Below are 6,929 nucleotides of genomic sequence, written 5' to 3'. Positions count from 1 at the left end.
TTAGCATAATGTGACCCAAAGATGTTTACAGATTTAATTTAGATGACCAAACTTAGTTTAGGAAGGAAATTGGCAAAGGTCAGGTTGAACCCACAGTAAAAGCTTTCCAAAGTTTTGACAGATTATGAATCAGAAACCAAGCATTGTTGTCACTGTCCAACATAGCAAAAACACAGATTCAGGGCTGGAAACACATGGTCAAATTTTCAATGTATTTTCTTAAAATAAGTGGGTTTTTTTCTTGGATTGAGGATCTACAGTAAGTTAGACACTTTGCCAATGGAACAAGACAATTTACATTTAAAATAAAAAAAATAATAAATGCATTGTCTTATTTCAAGTGCATTTTATCTAACTACCATATTTTAAGAGTAAAAATGCTCATTCCATTGGCAAATCCTCTTATTTACCTACTCAAATTAAGGGTAAATATACATAATTAAAGAAATCTTTACTTATTTATAGAGTTTTTTTTGCATTGTAGAAACAAATTCTTTCACTGCCCCCTGCTGCTATTGTACCTCGTGTATATGTATGTGCCTGTGTATTCATTTCTTTATCTTTCACTGTGTAATTCTTGATCTCTTGTGTTTTATAGTGTTCATTATAGCTTAAGCAATCTATTATGTTGTGATGTAAATATGTAATTTTATTTTTGTTCTTTTATTGTGACTTTTGCCATCTGTTTATAGGGAATGCAGGTAAAGAATAGCCTTATGGCTAACTCTGGTGTATTGACAGAACTATAGTGGAAAAACAATTTATAAATAAGTAAAAATTTCTTAAATTAAGTGTATTTACCCTTAATTTGATTAGATAAATGAGATAGCTTGCCAATGGAGTGAGTATTTTTACTCTTATAATAAGATAATTAGATAATATGTACTTGAAATAAGACAATGCAATTGCGTTTTCTTATTTTAAGTGTAAATTGTCTTGTTTCATTGGAAAAATGTCGCTGTTACCTCCTAAATCCAAGAACAAATGCACTTATTTTAAGAAAAAATGACTTAATTTCGATTTTTTTTTCCAGTGTCTTTATTAATATGCAATGTCCTTGTGAGAAATAAATAAATAAAATCAAAGATCTTGTAATTACAATGATACCAAAATGGTCTATTTCTGTTTATTGTAATGCTCTGTTCATAATTCATAAATCAATAATGACTGTTCTGACTAGTGTGAGTGGAGAGGGCAGGTGAACTCTTTCTCTAACAGCTTTTCTTCCATTGTTGCTTGGCCTCTACTATATCCTACCACTAACTTTTACAAGTTTTCTTTTCTCTACTTAGAATAGCATCTCCTTAGCACGATGCTAACACCATAATTTTTTTATGTAAAAAAACTCTCCTTTGCTCCTGTCTGACCAATTTTTATTTAGCTCTATTCATTACATAGCTAGTGGAAAAATGAAAGCAAAATAAGAAATAATAGTTGTCCTATCCAGAGATTATTCTACCTCTTCAGTGGATCTCTGCCACTCGTTCATATTCTATTGGTTGAGGTGACCTGTCATTTGTCATTCCTTGTACTCAACAGGATACAGAAGCTTGTGTTCCCTGGTCTTCATCAAGCCTCTATAAAAGACATTTCATCCCAGTGCTGCGTGTCCCGAGCCTGTAACATTATCAATGACCCCTCACCCCCCCACCTTGGACTGTTCTCCCTGCTGCCCTCAGGGAAGAGGCTTCTCAGCATTCGAAGTAGGTCCAGCAGATTCTGCAACAGTTTCATCCCCACTGCCATCAGTAGCTGAACTGTTAAAAAAACTCTAAATCATGTCACAGACTCTGCATCAAACTGATAACAACAAACCAAAACACTGCATAATTGCACCATATATGCTTAATGCTCTGAATTTCCATATCAAAGCATCTTTTCTGGACCATGTTTTTTCTCCCACAGTTTTCATTTGATCACTACTGCACTTTAAGAAATGGAAATGTCATGAAAGCTTTACAAAACAAATTTTCGTTTTGTGTATACCAAATGAGAATAAAAGTTGTCTAAGTCTATTTGCTAATTTGCTCCAACAAACATCTTCATCTATACAGAACAGATGAATATATACAGATTTATATTAGATTAAATAACACACATACAGACTCTAACTGGTGACCTTTTTGGCTGAACTAGAATTTATGTCATAAAATCAAAGTAAAGAATGCCAAATATTAAAGCATGCACACACTTCTGATTTTATTTGTACATTTTCTTCTATCACGGGGTATTAAACCTCTGCAACAATATTTTTAGAAAAATTGCACTCAGATAAGCAATAAAGATTTATTTGCGTTTTAAGAGCAGTACAGAGAAAAGCACAAATTTCAACTTTAATCACATACTGTAACATTAAAGACATGCACAATAAATAGATGCATTTAGTGATAAATACTCCTAGGACTCATCTGTTTGGATGGGTGTAATTAGGGAAAGCCTTCATGTTTCTTAACAACCAGATGCTTGCACACTTTAAGCCTGAGGTCTAGAGCTTGTTTCTGCTAAATGAAGCTCAGGCTCAGTGTTGATAAAACCATTCTGCTCAAAGCTTTCTGAATCTGAAACATCCTGTTCTTCTGTCTGACATTCTCCTTGTTTTTTCTCTTCTTCATTTTCTGAATCTGGACCTAATGTCCCGTTGCAGCTTGCTGATCTATGAGCATCATTGAATTGGTCATCATGTGTGTCAGCCTGTGCTTGCTCCTTCGTGTGTTCTGCACCAGGCTGCTCTCCATTGCATGAGGTTGAGGAGTTTGGATCTCTGTTAAGTTTAGGTTCGCCTTCAACGAGCCCAGCTCCATTGTATCTGTATGAGAGTTTTCTGGCCTCCAGAGCTGCATAAAAAAAAGAAAAGAAATCAGTATTTCCATCCATTCATTTTCCATCATGCTTATCCCTAGCTGGGTCACGAGGGGTGCTGGTGCTTATCTCCAGCTGTTAACAGACAAGAGGCGGGGTACACCCTGGACAGGTTGACAGTCTTTTGCAGGGCAACACAGAGACAAACAGAACAAACAACCATTCACACACACCTAAAGAGAATTTAGAGAAATCAAAATAAAGTCATGGTTTTGGACTGTGGGAGGAAGCCGGAGTACCCAGCGGAAATCATGCTCAGGGATAAGATGCAAACTTCATGAGGAAAGACCCCGGCCTGGGAATGGAACCCAAAACTTTCTTGCTGCATGGCAGCAGTGCTACCCACTGCCCACTGAGCAGCCAAAATCAGTATTTGTTTTTATTATTTGGTATTTTCACTTAATGTTTGTACAGTTAAACATTTAAAGCCCAGACTATAACTTTCAGTTTGCCTTAAAAAATAAAAAATAAAAACATAAATTTTGTGTTTGGTGCAGAAACAAATTTGGTCCCAGTCTTACAAAGCCAAGGTTTTTATACAAACAGTGCCACCTTGTGGTCAAATGTGTACTAATTTCAAAAGTAAAGAACCCTTAAAGGAAAATTCCGGTTTTTAACACTTATAGCCCAACTACTAAAGCAAAAATCAGCTAAACAAACAGACTTCTTATATTTTATATATATGTGCATGCCTTTACATTTCTTTCTTTTTTCAGTTTTATTATACAGGAAATCTCTCTGCAACTCTTTTCTTACAGTGACATGTTTTAAAAAGCCATAAAACAGCAATATCAGGACAACCCTTACAACTAATTGACTGAAAGGAATGAAATATTAGGAACAGGAACAATGTTCTGATTATGCATTCTTGATCACTTTTTTGCATTTATTCTAGAATTTTTTTTCACAGAGCCTCACCACGCTGTGTGATCCTAATGATCTCCCTAGCTCTACCATACTGGCTATTTACATTTTATCAACCCTTATTCTATAACTTAGGTCAGTAGAATATATTTCATATTAACTCAGGTCCATTTTCTTAACTTGCTATGGACAGGTGAAGCTAATTAGCTATACACATATGCCTCTGGTACTAAGTCAAGCTTGAAATGTGTTTTTTATATAATTTCGTATTTAGTAAATTCAGTATTAGTTTGAACTAAAACTGATCCATGTAAAAACCAAAATTCACTGTGAGACCACATGGAATTTAGCTGACAAATTCAGTGAAATGTCCACATCTGAATTAGTTTGTGCAGTAAAAAAATACATTTATTGATATATAAGGATGAACAATATATGACAAAAAGTTCCCAAATTAATTTTAAATTTTCTAGTGCAAAGCTTTTCAACTTCACTAGGCAACTAAGGAAAATAGATTAGTAAAATTAGTAATATGTATAATTCAAATATGATTGTATAAAATGTCTGTTAACTGCATTTATTGCTTTTATGCAAAAAAGAATCTAATGATAATATAGAATTAAGAAAACAGCAATGATTAATTTATAATATAATTATTTACAATAATAGAAAATATTAATATAAAACATAAAACTCCTAGGACTTTACAGTAAAGTGCTTTTCATTATCTAACTGGATTTGAAACCCTGGGTGTCAAGAAAAAGAAGGATCGTCAAATAAGAAATTTGATTACACGTCTGACACGTATTTTTTATTATAAAGGAGTTTTAGCAGCTAACAGGAAAATTCAGTAAATGAAACTATGAAGTATTTAGCTAAAATAAAACATTGTAATAATTATAATGTAATGATTGTTCAAAAACTCTGGAATTGTGTAGCAAGTTGACTTTCCACCAATAGGTCATTAAAAAAAAAAAAAAAAAAAGTAAATGCTCATTCAAAAGGCTTTGTATAAGCAAAATATACCTATATTTAAAATTGTTTTGTTCCCTAGATGCCTAGCATCACTAATTAGCTTCATACCTATATTTATTCTAAAATTTATACTATAATGGCTTCAATGTTGAAATTAATAACCGCTCTTTAATCTAATATATGATTTGCATCAAAAACCCAAATGATGCATATTTTTATAGTGGGGGAAATAATTTCTGGCATTAATCGGGGATAGAGAGGTCCAAATCTTTAATTGAACAAATGTTTCCTTACGTCAGCATTCATCTTTTGGTGTCATATTTCGGTGAAGGGTAAACATTGCTTCAAACACTTCTGAGCAAACCTTGGCCTATTTCTGCTGGTACTGGAAATGCATATAGGTAGGCCTACTGTATGTATTATTTTGAGTTTGATTGCATACATACCTCTTTGTCTTAAGCATTGAGGCAGAGCAATAATTATTGTGAACAGGACAAAAGCTGCAGAAGCTGCAGTGCTCCACCATGACCTCTGCTGGTTCTTTTCATCCACATCTGCAAAAAACACATTTATTTTACTACCATGCATTTGCTTCTTCACTGCAGCACTTAAACAAGAGAAATTAAGAAATCCATCAGAGAGAGAGAGAGAGAGAAAATTTAAAACTCACTGATAGATGCGACTGTGATGTTGACTTTTGTCTGAACGATGTGCCTGCCCTGCAAGCCTGAGAAGGTGCAGGTGTAAGTTCCAGAGTGTTCCTCGCTGTCTGGCTTGCTGAGTAGGAGTGACCCATCCCCTTGCAGAAGCAGGTCCTGGTTAAGTACAGCTTGGTCCTCCCACAGGTTGACCATGTTTCCTGTTCTGTTGTCAAATTTTAAAATCAGAGTTTGCTCCATGGGACTGGAGATGGTCCAGGTGAGGGAAAAATTCAGAAGACTGTGTGGAGCCATGCATGAGATGGACAGCGGCTGACCCTCTTCATGGGTTATATCATCTAAAACAAAAAAAACAACAACATGGTATTAATTCCATTCTATACATTAGAGATAAGTCTCTGCTTGACTAATTAATACTGTTTTCAGAATGCACCTTGATTCTTCCGAGAGGCTGTCCACACCTGGCTTTTGTCAGCTGACATGAAAGAGCAGAAGTAGGTGCGCTCAGATAGATTCCCCACAATCCTCAGCATGCTCTCCACAGTGAACAGACCCTTGTGATCTGTGGTCCTGATGGTGGAATTTTCCAGAGCTTCCTGAGCCAACGTGGGCTCTGTGGCCCATATTACCCGCGGCATTGGGTAAATGTTGTGAGAGGTGCAAATGACCATCTCGTCACTCATCTCCATGGTTACTGACTGGATAGGAGCTAGGTGAAAGGCAGAATTAAAAAAGTCAACGTTTTCAAATCTATTTTGGTGCAACTTTTAGAGGCAGTCAGACAGAATCAGGACACTGTTTTAATGGGAGCAAAGAAGGACGGACAAAGAAGATTTATTCTATTCTTAGTGCTTACAGATATACTTTACAGCTGCAGTGCTGGCTTTTAGTAGAACAACTGTTTCATTCTAATCTTCTCTTTATGGTGCACTTTAATGCCCTCCTTTTCTACTCTTGCAGTAGGTTAATGGGGCAGACAAACCGCATAAGCTTTAAACCCACTGTTAGATTTCAGCTGGACCTTCCCTACACAACAATTAAAGTGAACAAGAAATCTGCCCTCTAATTTTTCAAACTCTGCCATAACTGGGTCTCTACTGGGTCCTATGCAGTACTCGGCTTTTAGATGTAACACTATGGCAAAAACACAGGAAAATTGCAGCGCTATAGAGAGCTAACCAAAACATCAATGTTTTCAAGTTGCCCAGCTGGAGCACCAATTTTAATCTGGCATAAAATCTATGGAGAGATCAATCAATTAGGGTGATGGCACTGAGGGCTTCCCTCAAAGACCTGAAGCTTATCTTTAGTAATTAATGATCAAAGATACATGTCGGAACATGAGGAAAGCTTCAGATTTATTAGGAATTGTTATGTTCCAGACAAGAAATTTAAACTGGTCATGGGAAGGTTCACATGGAGGCTTAGAAATTACTTTTAAACCCTTCATACCTTTAGATTGCAATAACTTTTATTCTCAACACTAATTTAATTTCTCTAGATCATGACATGATTTGTCCTGGTATGTTTAGCCTGCTTTATGTTGTCAGAATGATTCTATTTAGGCAATTT

This window comes from Cyprinodon tularosa, unplaced genomic scaffold, assembly GCF_016077235.1.
Source record: "Cyprinodon tularosa strain WSP-4 unplaced genomic scaffold, ASM1607723v1 ctg101, whole genome shotgun sequence".
Lineage (NCBI taxonomy): Eukaryota > Metazoa > Chordata > Actinopteri > Cyprinodontiformes > Cyprinodontidae > Cyprinodon > Cyprinodon tularosa.
Note: the sequence above shows the minus strand (reverse complement) of the source record.